Source organism: Anser brachyrhynchus (genome assembly GCF_964034855.1).
Source record: "Anser brachyrhynchus genome assembly, chromosome: 18".
In the NCBI taxonomy this organism is placed as follows: domain Eukaryota; kingdom Metazoa; phylum Chordata; class Aves; order Anseriformes; family Anatidae; genus Anser; species Anser brachyrhynchus.
This window is the reverse complement of record NC_137711.1, coordinates 10,557,241-10,572,329: the sequence shown is the minus strand read 5'-3', so window position 1 is coordinate 10,572,329 and position 15,089 is coordinate 10,557,241. Positions and strand designations below refer to the sequence as shown.

General features: G+C 47.2%; 1 long non-coding RNA gene across 6 annotated transcripts in view; it reads left to right on the top strand.

The window, feature by feature from the left end:
- LOC308180142 overlaps positions 1-15,089 on the top strand; it is a 150,812-nt gene that overhangs the window by 6,466 nt on the left and 129,257 nt on the right. For all 6 annotated transcript variants that reach the window (XR_013940764.1, XR_013940765.1, XR_013940766.1 and 3 more), the window contains exon 2: positions 9,184-13,948. This is a non-coding gene — a long non-coding RNA (uncharacterized lncRNA). The remainder of the gene's footprint in view (positions 1-9,183; positions 13,949-15,089) is intronic.

The following is a 15,089-nucleotide window of genomic DNA, read 5'->3' as shown; positions in this document are numbered from 1 at the left end:
CATTCCTCCTCTTGGCACCAGTGTCACTGGCTGTTGGCCCTGTTGAGTGGTAAAAGCAGAAACTGAAGATGTTGGGAAGACATGCTGTAGCAGCTCAGACCTGTAGTTTGGTGCCAGGAAGGCTGGCAAGGTGCACGCACCTGTGAGGCACACTGGTACCTCCAGTCTGCCCTGCACAACACAACTTGCCGATGGAAATAGTTTTCATCACTTCCAGTTTATGGATAGCAAGTGAATTTTTTGTTAGACCTGAGCCACAGGAGGCTGGGGAGATTTTGGGAAAGTGTTCCTGCCTGGAGGAAAAAGAAAAAAGAAAAAATCTTGTAGGCAACCTGGCCAGAGTTTAGCATCAAATTAATGTTACAGAGGATAAGAACTGCTATTCTGATGATTCCTGGTCTGCATTTTGAACAAGTTTACCAGTGAATCTTTTAACCCCTGAAAGAACAGACAAAAGTGGGGAAAAACATATAAAGCAAGGTAGGTGGGATTTTGGTGAAAGAAAACGCAGCCCACAGGCAGGCTCTGAGCCAGTTGCCCAGGCTGTCAGGCCAGGCTCCAAAAACAAAGTGAATCGACAAAGAAGCATTCAGAGCTCAGAGGAGCAAGTTATAGCAAATAGGTTATTGTCATAAGCATTTTTGCTGGGATTTACACATGTGGTTAGCATCAGCTGGCTCAATAGCACACAGTGCTCCCCACTCGGGCTTTGATTTCTCAGTCAGTCGCCTGCATGCCCCATGGGTACCCTGCTGCAGCAAGGGATGAGCCTGTGCTGGCACAGGGGATGCCAGCTCCAGCAAAGACCTAGAGGTGTCTGGGGCAGAAAATCTGGACATAAATCTTCAGAAAGTAGTGATGTCTAAGAATAAAGAGTTGCTGAGGAATTTCTATTGTGTAAGTGTTCACCAGCTTTCTATGAGTTATTCTTCTCCAGGAATTTCAGGAAATCTCCATTAGAGGTTGTCTGCATTGAATTTTTTTTCCCTGTTGGGGTAGGACACTGGTATATCTGCTCCCATGGTGTTCGTGCAGGACTGAGCCATCCCCACGCTCATCAGGAATCCAACCTACAGGACACTTCTTGCACAGTACCTATGTGGAGCAGCTGAGGAGATGGAAAGAGAGCTTGCACCAGATACTGTTATTTTTTTGGTACCCCTGGCTCGGCCATGCTATGCTGGAGGTGGTTTCCCTTTTCTGTCTTTGATTACCCATTAGGAGCAGGCATTTCTTCTATTTTTCCTCTCCTAAACTCTCACCTTCAGGCTGAGAGAGTTGAGTTCTTTATGCTCTGTCCTGCCTCTGCAGGGGATGGGAGTAGGAGAAAGCACGCGAGGCGATGAGAGGGAACGCTGTGCAAGCGTGGGAAGCGGTTCCAATTGGGGCATTCAGTGTCCACATACTCGATCAGTATCATTAGCTGGAGCTGGACAAGGTTGCAGAATTTGTCTTGTGCTGATTGATTTTTGCTTCTTTGCTGGAAATCTGGCAGGATCCTTGCCCAACGTGTTGGACAGCCCTGATCTAAAGCCTGCCCTGTTGGACAGAAGCCCGTTCTGTTTGGTTTGCAGCAAGCTATTCTGTCTCCTAGCCAAATCCTGGGCCTTAAATCGAAAAGGAGAGCAAAATACAAGTCTTCTGTATCCCCTGTTCAGTACAGGCAGCCTAATCTGTTATACTACTCATCATGTCTTTTTCTTTTTTCCCCCACTTTTTTTCGGTAGTGGGCAGCTGAGAGGAGCATGGAAGCACCTCAGGGCTTTCAAACTCTTTCCCACAGGAATTTCAGAAGCCATTGACGATTGTAATCTCCTGTGTAATGTATGTCAGAGGTTGGGGGCCTGGAGAATGGGGGGCTTTTCCTGTCATGTGAGAACAAGCAGGTAGATGAGAGAGACGCTAGCAGTGGCCTTACTAGGAGAGAGCCAGCAGAAGCTCAGTCTTTGTTAGACACCAGAACTTTCACAGGGAAACTCGTCCTTGGGGACACAGGTCAGGTTTAACTGGTTTCTCCACTCAGGAAGCTATTCCTTTATATCACACACATAATTACATTTACTCTGACAAGGAAAAATGTCTCCAAGATGAATTATTCTGTTGCAGCGATGCTCAGGGCTGTTGTTACCCTGAACCCAGGCCATTTTCCAGTCAATCTCCCACTCTACGGGAGCTGCGTCGCTAGCAAAGAACAAACTCTGCATTTCAAGGGCAGCCCTGAGCATCAGGGAAGGAACTTCTCTAGCAATTTAGAGAAATGTTGGGCCCTTGCAGGTTGGCGAGGGATCATCTGGGTTGCATGTCTTGTAACTGTGCATTAGTTTCAGAGTCTGATATATGAAAAGCTGATTAGCTCTGCAAAAGGTCATGACAGTCCATAGCACTTGCAAATGCTTTTAAAATCCAACAGTGAAAAGGAGAATACAAGTTTAAGGACTGCGGTGCTGTATTACAGACAAATCAATGTTCAGTCCACAAAAAGCACATGGAAACACAAAGCACAGATTTCTGCGTGCCTGGGCATTTGCCGGGTGCCACAGCTGTGCAGAGCCACTGCTGCCCTGCAGAGCAGCCTCCAAAGTCCCAGCAGCCCCATGACAGTGTCAGAGTTATTCTCGTCTTTGTGATGGATGGAGGCGGTGTTTGCTGTCCAGATAACCCCCTCTGATCACAGTTTTCTTGTTCTCTGGGATGCTGTTTTATTTCTTCCTGCATGAAAGGTGACCAGATAGTGTGTGAACATTGGGCTGGGCAGGGAGGGATGATGAATGGGACGTGCAGCTGAAGGATAGTCAGACCTTGGCCTGCTCATGGAGCAGCAACTGCTTTTTCCTTTTTTCTTGAGCTTCTTCCGGGACACATGGGGATTCCTTGGTGTCACGGTACAGTGGGATCCAGCTGCTGGAATAAAAGATGGACAGAGAAGTGATGATGTAGGGCGCGGTTGGTTTTACCCAGCTGGCTTCTCATGTCTGATGCCTACCTGGGGTTTCTGTTAGCTTTGCAGATGTGACTATGAGAGCAATATGACTACTTTCATACTCTGGTGAAATAAGGATTAATGATAAATACTATCCTGTTGAAGTTTTTGGAAAACTTGCCAGTGACTTTGCAGGGACTGAGATATTAAACCCAATGCCTCCCTGAAGAGCTACATTTGCCTCTGTGTGCTACATTCAGTCGATGCAGTAATCGTTGAGAGACTAAAGTGTGCAGAGTGGGTTAATGCAGTGTTGTACAGCCAACTTATTTAGCATTTAGTGTACGCCTGTTTTCTATGGCTGTTAGGTTATGCATAGGGATGGGGCAGAGATTAGCACTGATAGAGGGGGTTGCTTCCTGTGTTTGGGGCAATGCCTGTCTATGCAGATGGGCTTTTTTTTTTTTGCTATGAAATGCCTGTTTTGTATGGTAATCCTTCTAAAGCAAGGCCATTTTAGAGGTACAGTATGGAGAAAAGGATTGCACATCGTAAGTGATATCATAGTTACCAGGCGCACAAATAAATTACTGACTTTCCTCCTGTCGGTGGAGGCAGGCCGTCTAAAAATGTGTTTGAAGGCTGCCCGGTTCTCATTTATAATCGGGTTTCCTACAGAACAAATAAAAGCCAAATGGGAATGATGGAAACTACTCAGGGACAATCCAGGCTGTATAATTGGCTTTCACACTCCCTCTCTACCACCCTAGAAGCCAAACTCACTAACGTCTTTCAGTGACTTCAGGGCTGAACAACATTGTCCCACTGGTTCTTTTTATACGAATAATTACCCATGACCCACCCAGAGCTGTGTGAATCTGGGGATACCAGAGCTTTTTGCAAATATTGATGAATGAAGTGCGATTGTCCCATGGTCCTGAGCAGTGGGTAGCCATTCCCTCAATTCCATGGTCATTTTGAAATCCCCCCCCCCCCCCTTGCTGCCAGGGTTGGGTAGAAGATATTTTTTTTTTCCCCAGCAGGAATTCCCAGGGGTTTGAAAAGGACTCCAGTTCCAAATGGGCACATAACATTCAAATCCTGAAACACAAAAAATAGCTTATCACAATAAAATGCATCGATACAAAATATTTCATAGGTCTAAATATTTTTTTTCATAGCCATTTGCTGTACAGCTCCCTGAAATGTCTGAGATTTAGTTGTGCTGAGTGAAGCACCCTGCAACTCAAATGTCAAAACTGTCCTTTTTTAAAATGCTGCCTGGCTTGTTGCAATTGGCAAAGTTTAGAAAAATTTGCATTTTTGATGAATGAGCACTTGGGGGATGGGGAAAAGGTGCAACTCAGGTCATCGGAAAGTGTTTGATCAGCTCCAGCTCGCTCTATCAGAGCTGGTGGCTCCTCAGAACAGCACAGCTACAGGGAGGTGTCCTGGCTCCTGGAAAACAAGCTGAGCAACAGTTCTGGGCTGCCTTCTCTGCCTGTGCACGGAAAATATCTTTTTGCTGCTGAAGGTGCCATCAGCCAAAGTACACACCGTGCATCCAGCTGCCTACCTGCCGAGGGAGCAGCATCAGGCCAATACCGACGGCTGGAAAATCCCAGCACCAGGGGGTGGCTGAGCTGCTGGGATCATACGTGGACACAGAAAACAGTGAATGAATGCTGGCATGGGAATGCCTTGTCCTCGGCCAGCATGGTCCCTGTGCAGTGTGGAAGCTCCCAGGCGTTTTGTCATACCTTGTTTCTTGACAGAAGAGCAAAACTGATTGCCCCTCTGTGTACTTCTCTAATGGTAAGTAATTTGGAGGATGCTGAGAGCAAGCACTTGGGTGATTTGCCTGTATTCTCGATCTCATAGACAATTATCAGCTCAGCCTCCTTGCACAAAGTGGACTCAGTTTGTCCCCCATCTGCTCTCTGGGGTGACACAGCCTGGAGCCCATGCTGAAGGAAGCAGAGAAGCTCTTTCCCAGAGCCCTGTGTTTCAGAGGAACCAACAGCAGCTGTATTTATTTCTGAAGGAAGGAAGGATGTGCCCTGTGCTAAAGATATAATCCATACCTTTTCATAGAAAACATTCAGAGTAGAAGTCCAGAAGACCTGAGGTGATGCAGAAGTCCATCAGTAGGGATGCTCAACCTGCGAAAGAGGAGGATTGAGGCCCACAACCTCACTGATGGGAGTCCTTTACTGTCCCATCTCTCATTCCATGTCCCTTAGAACCCAGCATGGTTACAGGGCAAGAGAGCTTTCTTCAACATCTGGGAGCAATTAGAAAAATCCAGTCAGTAAATGTGGTGGGGAGAAGTGACAGTAAGAAATGGGGCAAGGAAAGGTAGAGCATAGGTAAGGACTCCACCTTCTTTCTTCCACAGAAGAAATAATGCCATATTATAAAATTGCTTTATTTAGCATAACACATTTGATCCAGAGACACAGTACTCCTGTTTTTTGGGCAGTTGTTTCTCTTGCAATTATTTTTCTATCTCAGTGACTGTGTCCACGGGGTGCAGCCACCTCTCCTGTGCACGTGTCAAACTCGCGTTAAGTCTCTGGGAAGCTGTGCGTGTGTATCAAGAAGAGAACAGATCCCCTTTCTGTTCTCAGGAAGGCTTTGTGTGTGATTTATGAGCCTGGAGAAGGAGCTTGGAATAGCGAAATGCCAAATGAAGGCATGCCCAGCAAGTGAAAGGACAAGGTGAAATCCACGAGCCTTCAGAATTAATTACTGGAACAATGGAGCTGACGCAGTGATGAGAGCTCACCATAGCTGTTCCAGCCAGCTTTAGGTGTAAAGGTGCGTTTGTTCATGGCTCAGGGTTTTCGTCTCAGTGCTGACAGGGTGATAATTCAGTCCTATAAAGCAGCAAATTATCACTGCCTTCATAGCATTAATTTCCCTCCCTAACAGACACCATAAAAAAAAATGAATGCTTTTTCCTCAAGGCCTTGGCGTGGCAAATTTCCCATGGCAGCCCATGAGATAGAGCTTTATCTCCAAAGACATCCTGTAAATAACACATCAGGATCTTCATTCGTTAAATAAATCTAATAACATACTCAATTCATAACACAGCATCTTCAACACCCCTTCTAGAGACTATGTTGGTGCTTCCTCTCTTTTGACCCACATGCTGAGCACATTGCATAGGCAGATATAGGTAGGGATGTATGGATAATTATATGTATAAAACAAAGCATGTATGGGGCTGTGGGTATACATGGGCCAGACCTGCTCTCCTCTGTCACTCCTGGAGAGCCCCTGTGTCCCCAGCTCCATCAATGGGTATGATCTCTCATGCTGAGCAATCAGCTGGGGGCCTGCTGCTAAATGCCCTGATCCCACCAGAGATGATTGTGCACTGATTAACATGGGCCCTCAGACTTTTGTGAGCTCTGGCTGACTTGCTTCAAGCTTAATCCTTTTGGTGGGACAGCATTACCAAGATCAGCTGTACCCATTTATCGTTCTAACTGGGAGCCTTCATACATCAAAGCCTGTCTGCAGTACGCAGGTGTCTGTGTGCATTGGATGCTTCCCCTCCTTGCTCTGTGCAGTAATCTGTGCTGGTCCACAGCTGTGATGCAACCCCTCCACCAGTGTGCTGGAGCGGGGGAGATGTTTGGGTCAGGAACCATTTCATCCTCAGTTTTATGGGGATGCCTTCAGTCCAAAAAAGTGGTGGTTGGAAACTGCCTCCCTCTGTCCAGAGCCCACTTGAGTTTTATTTTTTTTTATGTGCCCTTGAAATCAAAACCCCCTGAAGCCCTGTGGTCTCATCCTCTGTCCCTGGGGGACACTGGGAGGTGACAACGGGTCTGTGCACTCACAGGACAGGGGTTTGAGAAATTTAATTTTATGAGGAAATGCTGAACCGTTAGTGAATGTAATAATCAATCCTGAAAGATCTGCTAGAGCCCTGTGGTGGGTTTGCCCCTGCTCTAATTCATGCTGAAAGGGTGGAATTTTGTGGGAATTGTTTTCAGTTCTAGCAAGATAACATTCCCTCTTTCTTTTCCCTTTTGATTAATATAATAGAGTAAAAGAAAATTAATTTGCTACTGGACTAAATTAGTGGATGTTTCACCATGGTGCACATTTATTATGGCTGAGCACTCCCCTGCTGTACAAGGGACCAACAGGGGACATTGCAGCGTTTCCTGATTTACTGCTATTTGGGGGCACTGACAGTTTGATAGGACCTCCAGCTTTATTTATTTATTTTAAAGTTTGGCAGAGGGAAAGGGGTGGGAAGGAAAGAAAAAAGAAAACTCAGAAAGAGGCTTTGTATTCCTGGTTTTTCTGGTCCAGATTCAAGCAATGTTTTCAGTGGAACCCGCTCCCATTGGGTCCTCCAACGCTGCGCTTGGTCCCTTTGTCCTCCCAAGGCTGGGGCTGCCTCTCCCCTCCGGACTGCATCCAACCCCCGATCAACTTCATAATTAGCTTCTGTAATAGACCACTTAATCCAGATAAATGCTCGTACTAATTACAAGGGGAAGTTTGGTCAGAGCTGTTCACCTACTGCTGCGCCTCTGCCCTGGGAACTGATACCCGCTGGCCCCTTGTTCTGACCACAGCCCTGGGGCTTCAATTAGCCCTGGCAATTCCAACGAAAACATTTCTCCATTTTTCTCATTAAAAGATGAAAGAGGAGAGAAGAGGAGAGCGCCCCCCTTTACCCAACCCCGTTTAAAAAAAAATAAAAATAAAAAAAACACTGAGCGATAATTTTGCGCTGCGGAGAAGCCGCTCTGCTTTCATGGCCCCTGATTAGGGAAGACAATGGGATTAGTTCAAACCGAGTTGAGAGGCCTTGACGACTCCTTTGCTGGCTAAATTGCGGACGAGGGTGGATAATGGGAGATTGATTAGGGTTAATAGACTTATTTTTACAGGTCACGCCGCACAGCACTCTGGGTTGCGGTGCTCCAAAACATATTATTGCAAGCCATAAATCACGCAGCTTGGAGGGACTGCAGGGCTCCCTCCCTCCCAATTGTTGCCGAACAATTGACTTTTGTCTCCCTGTTGCTAGTGCTACCGCTGTTGCCCCCAATCTTTTGGCAGGGCCCAATCCTGGGGGGCTCAGCACCTCCCCCAGCACAGCCAAGCACCCCGCAGAGCCATGGAGAGGAGCCTGGTGCTTGGCACCGCTCAGGACCTGTCCCTGAAAGGCTGCCATGGGGCGGGTGGGACGGATGGGGCACTGGGGGTAGGGAAGAGGGGTTGAGCCTTGTAAAGCACATTTTGTGAGTCTTATGCTTGGGTATGAATGGGGACCTTAAGAGCAGCTCTGTGGGACTCCCAGGTTTGTTTCCTCTCATTTCTAAGGTTACCAAGTGTGTTCCAGCAGCTGGAACAACTGCGCGGTGCTGCTGGTCTCGCCTGGGCTCCATTGAAACAAGCCCAACCAAGGGGAGGTTTCCAAAGCGGTGGAGGGGAAAGGAGTGGCAAGGGGGGCAATGAATTCCCATAAGGTTTTCAGGCTCTTTTGGCTCAAAACATGACCAGAGGGAGCACATGAAAAGCTAGCACTGCTTATAACCCCATAGGAGCATCGCTTAAATTTCAACTACAGGTCAATGCTAAGCAGGATTAATTGCGTATATTGGAAATTGCAAGCATATAGGTTTTGTTTAGAGAAGCCAAAGAGGAATGCTTTCTAACAGGTGGGGAAGGTGGGAAAAGCTTATTCTGTTCGATGCATAGCAGTGTTTCCTTCAAGGCAAGGCTCTGTTCTGTCTTATACCAGGAGAAAGCTTACTACCTTGCTGGAGCGCTGTGCTTTTGCAAATGTGAGCTCTTCTGGTTTTGTATCACTGTACCTTGGTCTCAGATGGGATATCTTATTTTCTGCAATCGGTAGTAGCTCAAAGTGTGTTATATTATTCCACTGCAATCCACACTACAACAAACTGCAATAAAAATCCCCTCTGACAGCATGCCACAGAGTTACAAGTGATTGCTGCCATGAGCCGTATCATTAAGTGCCTGCACCGTGGTAAATACTAGAGCTAGAGCTGGAGATTTTTCCACTGGCATAATTATCTGAAGGAAAGTGCCCTGTTTGCAAAATCAAAATTTTCCGTGGGGAAATGCATGGTTTTGTTGTTTTCCTCCCTCTCTGTCTTTCACTGCTTCCCACACAGGCACTGTCACATCAGAATTTTTCAATTTTGTTTTCCTGAGAAGAGCTGGGTTGTTGGTGTTTTGTTTTGTTTTTTTTTTGTCTTCAGAGCACTCCACGCCTGTGCATGGAAATGCCACACAGCTGCAGGCAATGCCCTGTACAAGCACTACTGCTCCTGCAGCACTGTCAAGGTAGGGAACGCCGGCGCGGTGACAGGCCATGGCCACGGCTCTGTGGTCCCTGGAGCACACACAGCACGAAGTCATCTGGTGGCCAGGCTGCTCTGCCAGCAGGATGCCCTCGTTCGGGACAGCAAAAGCAGTCTGGGCTTGTCAGAGAAAGCACTGACAAGATCTCTATGTATTTATGGCCACAGATTAAATGGAGCAAAGAGTTTTAACTCCTTAGCATTTCTAAAGGGCTGACTGCTGCAGTGCTAATGCTCTATGTGAGAATTGCCCTGTGCCAGGTGATCTCATCTTTTTATCTCACATTTCCAGGCTTTCTCTCCTTTCTTGCAATGCCTGTACCAATTGAAGCTGCAAAGAGAAACTTCCTGGCCATGCAAGAATATCTGGAGGCTTTGTGAAAACTGTCTTCTCTGCAGAGGAAGCAGGATTAATTTTGGCATGACTCAGGTGTCACACACTTGCATGGACCAGAAAACAAAAGCAAAAAATAAATGTAAGTGTGGTAACCAGCCGGTGTGTGGGGATGCTCTAAACTGGTGGTGGGATCTCTACTGTCACTGCAGTCATAACAAATACGTTGCTGGCTAGTAGCACCCTTTGTCCAGAGATGATAAGGTGCTCCAGACAGTTGTCTGTCTGTAATCAACATGTGCATTCATGAGTCTGAGTCAGCAAACAGTTAGATGACGTGCTTGGCATCATCTGGTTGGTCATTGGCAAAGGTCTTAGGGTTCAGAGCTTCATAGCTCCCTGGATGGCTGCAGGCAACATCAAGGACTTCAGTGCAGATGGATGAGTCTAAAGGAATTCACTGCCTCATCCCTGAACTTAGGCACAGTTTGCATCATAGCATCTTGGTCATCTTCGCAAAGGCATTTGCTACATCACACTTTGCAGCATCAAAAGTATCTGTCCTGACATCACGCAAATGTCTGTCCAAACTGCTCAAAGGCAGGTAAATACAGAACGAAATCAGATCTTAACCCCAGTATTACACCGTGCATTGGGAAATGCCTGGATGATGCGCGAGAGGAACGAATAAAACCAATTACAGAGTTACTGCAGCCTGCCCGAGGCTGGGTGAGCCACGGTGGTTTCTGCAGACAGGATTGCTGTGGGGTAAGCACATCCTGAGCTTGACTGCTTATGGACGGGCTCACTGGGAGCAGCCTTTGGCGAGGGCTTCCCCCTGCTCCCTGGGGACAGAGGCTTTACGTGCTCTGCCCCTGGCCTCTCCCCAGCTTCCTTTCACATGTGGAGCCACCTCTGCATGAGTGCTCCTGCTGATTCTCATTTCCAAAAATGGCCTTGCACACAACGTTTCCTTCCTGTGAATGTTTGCAAAAATGAACCAAATGATTCCCAATGCTGACGGAATATGTTTGCATTTCTTTATGCAAAGCAAGAGCTGCAAATAATTTTTGGCAGCCTCGTCCTGGCTTGCAGTGGCAAAGTAACAACAGAATGTAGGTGAAGATGATGACAACTTTATAAAAACAACCAAATCCAGGCAGATCAAGCATATGTATCTCATGTTATGTCTTCACTACCAAAGGAGAGGCGTTTTTACAAGGAGAAATTTAACTGGAGATACCTACCTTGGTGTACATCGCAAACAGCGATAAGATAGTGTTACCTGGATGTGACTGCCTGGGTTTGTCTTGACTAGGTGTATCTAGGTAAAATCTGTAATTCTTTGTCTAGACAATGATCTCACAACAAGAGAATGAAGTTTAATAAGCCGTTCTGGTGGAAAAAACCCTTTTGTGTAATGGAGACAAAGCCAGGGCCCTTATGAGCAACCCTACAATAACAAACCTGCGTGTGCATAAATGTAGCAGATGGGGAAGGTGATGGCACTGGCAAGAGGATTTCATTTCAAAGTGTCAAGCAGTTATTTCAGATAACAGGGTCAAAGGCAAAACCTCCACCTCCCCACCCAGAGTTTGCTTCAAGGGAAAGGAAGGGCAGGGAGCATTTCTCTGTGTGAGCCCTGCTCACTGCACCTTTGAGAAGTGCTAAGCAGGGCAATGGGAAGAGGTGAATCTAAAACCCACGTGGCCGTGCATTTAAAAAGCTGTCAGGGGCTGCTCAGGAAAAGGGGAGGCTTTGGGTTGCTCCTGGCAAAACAGCAAAGGGCCATGAAATTCTATACTCAAGTACACTTTATCTTTTTCTTCTTTTTTTAAAATATACTTTTATTTTTGAGATGTTTCTTTATAGGGTGCGAGCTTGCTGTGACCTCAGCTGCCTGCTACAGATCCTTGGGAGTTTTTTTTTCCTTTCTGTCTATGGCTCCCTTGGCACCAAAGCCCTGGGTGTGTTATGTGATGCTCAATAGCTAACATTACACAAAGGCAGGCTGCATCATCCAACAGGTTGGGTGCTTCTACTTTCACAGCCTGCTTTCACAAGTGGAAAAACGCCTTCTGCTGAGTGCAAATCGCACCCGGCAAAGAAAGCCAATCCTCCAGAAACATCTTTGTTTCCCTTTTGCTTTGTGCAAGAAAGAGGAAGAAAACAGCATCAAACATTGGCAATTCAGTACAACGCCAGCTCTTGATTTTGCACCGTAATGAGGTTTAGGCTGATGAAATCAGTCTTTTTGGGATGAAATATTGAAATTTCTGGTGCTTGAGAAGATCTCAGTGAGACTGAGAGTGTATGATGTTGATGGCCCAGTACCGCCCCTCCCTGGATTCAGGCTCTTCACTTGATAGAGACAGAGCAAGAAGCAGCCTCTGGCCTGGACATCTCATACCTGGTGCTTTAACACTCTTTGCAAATTGGTGTTTTCTCCCAGCTGCTTCTCACAGAGCTCCTCTGCTCTCTGGGAGAGCCCTGTGAAGGCATCCCCCTGCTGGGGGGGTCAAAGGGGGGTGCAGGGGGGGCACAGGGCAGAGCACGGTGAGCTGTGTGTTCTCTGCTGACAACTGCCAAGAAAAGTGCAAAAATAAGCAAATCTCAAAAGCGAGGATCCCATGCGATTAGCAGTGCTTTGCATATGGATGAGAAGCTGAGCTGAAGCAGTTGTGCTCTGGAAGCAGCCGTCAGTGCTGCTGGCACCAGCCTGAGGCACAGGGGTGGCTGTTTCTCTTCCTTGACATTGCTTTTGCTCCCCTCTGGGCTGGCAGAGGGGGCTCTGGCTGCAGCACCTTTCAGTTGGCTCCAGCTCTGCCACCTCCCGAGCTGCAAAGTGGTGGGAAGGAATCAGAGCAGGGGCTGAGGCTGTGTCCATGGGTTTAGAAGGTTTTGGTGCCCAACTGGGACTGCTATTGCTTTGGGCTCTTCTATAGGGAGACCTCTCCCATGGGTGGTGCAAACCCTAAATGGACTCTCTCACCCTCTTTCCCCACCTGTCTTTCCTCGTGGTGTGTGGTGGGAGCCATGACCTGTGCTGTGGGTGTCTCACTCGTTATCCTGAAGCTAGGTGCCTAGGCAGGCAACTGCCCACCTGCAGGAGCTCTGTGGAACTGAGGAGAGACAAGGAATTGCAGCGAAAGCTGGAGGCACCCGATGTTGAAGGGTAATTCAAGGAACACGCCCTGCCTGCCCAAGTGGCTTTTGCTTCTGGGGACTTGCATCAGAACAAAAGGGGCCAGTGCTGGGGAGGATCCTAAGGTCATCAACGTGCAAAGGGGCAGCAGTGGGTGCAGAAAAGAAGAGAGAAGCCCCAGAGCCCCCCTGATGCTTGCCACACTCCCAAGAGATATCTTTGGAAAATGAGTAGAATGGCTCAAGAGTTTCCTTTCTTTTCTGAGTCACTGTAAAGCTTTGACGCCAACTGCAGCACACGGGATGTGGATATCTGTTGGGGGGGACCTTCTGCTCCTCTTCAAAGGAGATCATTAAATACATTTCAGCTTTTGTGTAGACTTTTGTGTGGACTCAGATCATTCATCAAAGATGACTTTTGATCAAACCCCCCTTGGGAGGAACCTCTCAGTAGTAGACTTGAACCAGGGAGGGACGAAAGACAGACAAGCTGAGGGAATAACAACACTCTTTAGGCACCGTCCTTCATTAATATCTTCAATAAACAAACATGTACATCTGAATATTGCTTTCTTTTACACACCCACTGTTATCACTTAACTGTATTCCACATGAAAGCGCACTTGTCATAAGCCATTTCAACTCCTATTCCAAGTTAATATATTAGCACTCATTTCATTTGCATTTTAATGGCGAGACTACACTTTTCAAATAAATGACTGCACTTTATCAAAGGATTACTTCATTTTGACTGTAATGCCTCTTTGCCATGTGGGAATCAGGGAGTGAGGAGGTTGAAATAAGCCTTGCAAAGCAGACCCACTGGTTTCAAGAGCACCAGCCTTGCTCTTTACAACTCCATCTTTGTAATAAGGGGAAAAAAAATAGCAACATGGAAACATGCTGGCTGTTTCCCTTTGTACTGAGGGGAGATGCTGGTTATGTAATTTCAGCCCATCATTTTGTTACGCGCATGGGCTCCTGTTCTCCAGGGAACATCACTAAGGGTTATTGATGGCCTGACGTGAACCCACGGATAGCAGACCCTGGGGTTTCTGTCTCTCCGGGCTTTGAATCTCAGCTGTGCAACTGAAGCTTATTCCAGTGCTGGGCCCCATTCCCAGCAGATTGGAGCAGCCCCCTCTGGAGATGGGTGGAATCCAGCATCCCTGACTCAGGGGAGGGGTAAGATGGTGACCACGCCAGGGACTCAGCTGGCAGCTTATAGGGCTAAAAAGCCAGGATTTGTAAAACCAAAAAAATCATTCTTTACTTCTAGAGGTAGAAAGGTGTGCAATGCTGCATGTGGCATGTTAAATCTTCATGAAGCAAACACAGCAAGAAAAAACAGGAATGCAAAATGCAGTGGCCAGGGCAAGAAGCTCCGTAACGCCTGTCCTGCCTGAAGCAGCACTGACTTCCCACTTTTTTGCAAAGGAGCCAAGCAGAAAACACAGGGGTGCTCCAGGTATTGCTGGCTTGTCCTGGCCCCAAACACCCCTGGCCCAGCAGAGGGGCGGCAGGCCCTTCAAGGGCTCCTGCCTGGCTCCACCTGGTGCAAGGGCTGGAGGGAGATGCAGGAGGAAGCAGCAGCAGCTGGGGGGTTTGGGGGCTGTGGGAAGGTGTCTTCTGGCAGTTCTGCGAGAAAGCTGCTGAAAATGGCCGTGGGTGGCGCTGGCAGAAGGCTGAGCACCTCGAGAGGCATGTATGTGCTGGGAGCTTGCATGAGGATGGGAAGGGGGAAAGTAATCCATGAGCTTCGAGAGGCAGCCTGCTCTAAAGGGCTTTTCTGGCTGGTTATTTGATTTGGGAAGTCCTTTTCCCTTTGCATGAGCGCTGGGAGTGTTTGGGGGTGGTGGTAGAGCCCCAGGTGCTGCTTGCCTGTTAAGCTGACCACCTGGCTGGCTGAGCGCTCCTTACAGGGAAAGGGGGTATGGAGCTGTATGGGGTTAGTGCTTGCTGTTTAATATCAGGCTGTGTAAGAAGAGTTCTCTAGCTGAAAGAAAAATCCTCCCCACCAAATTTTAAACTTCCTTCTATTAGTGTCTGCTTGGCGGAAAAAAAAAAAAGCTGTGGTTCATAATGCCCCAGCGACTGTGAAGGCAATCAAATTGTCCTTAAATATCAGCAAGTTTTTAAAATAAAACTTAAGTCAATCTTCAATTTGAATTGGAATAAAAGTGAGGTGTCAGCTTTCATTTGTCAATGGGAATGTTGCTGTGGGAAACGTTATTAAAAAAGCATGTGGATTAAATCCTACATTAACTGAAGATAGGATAATGTACTGATCTAGAGCCATTATTTGCAACCCAGGCTGTGATATGAA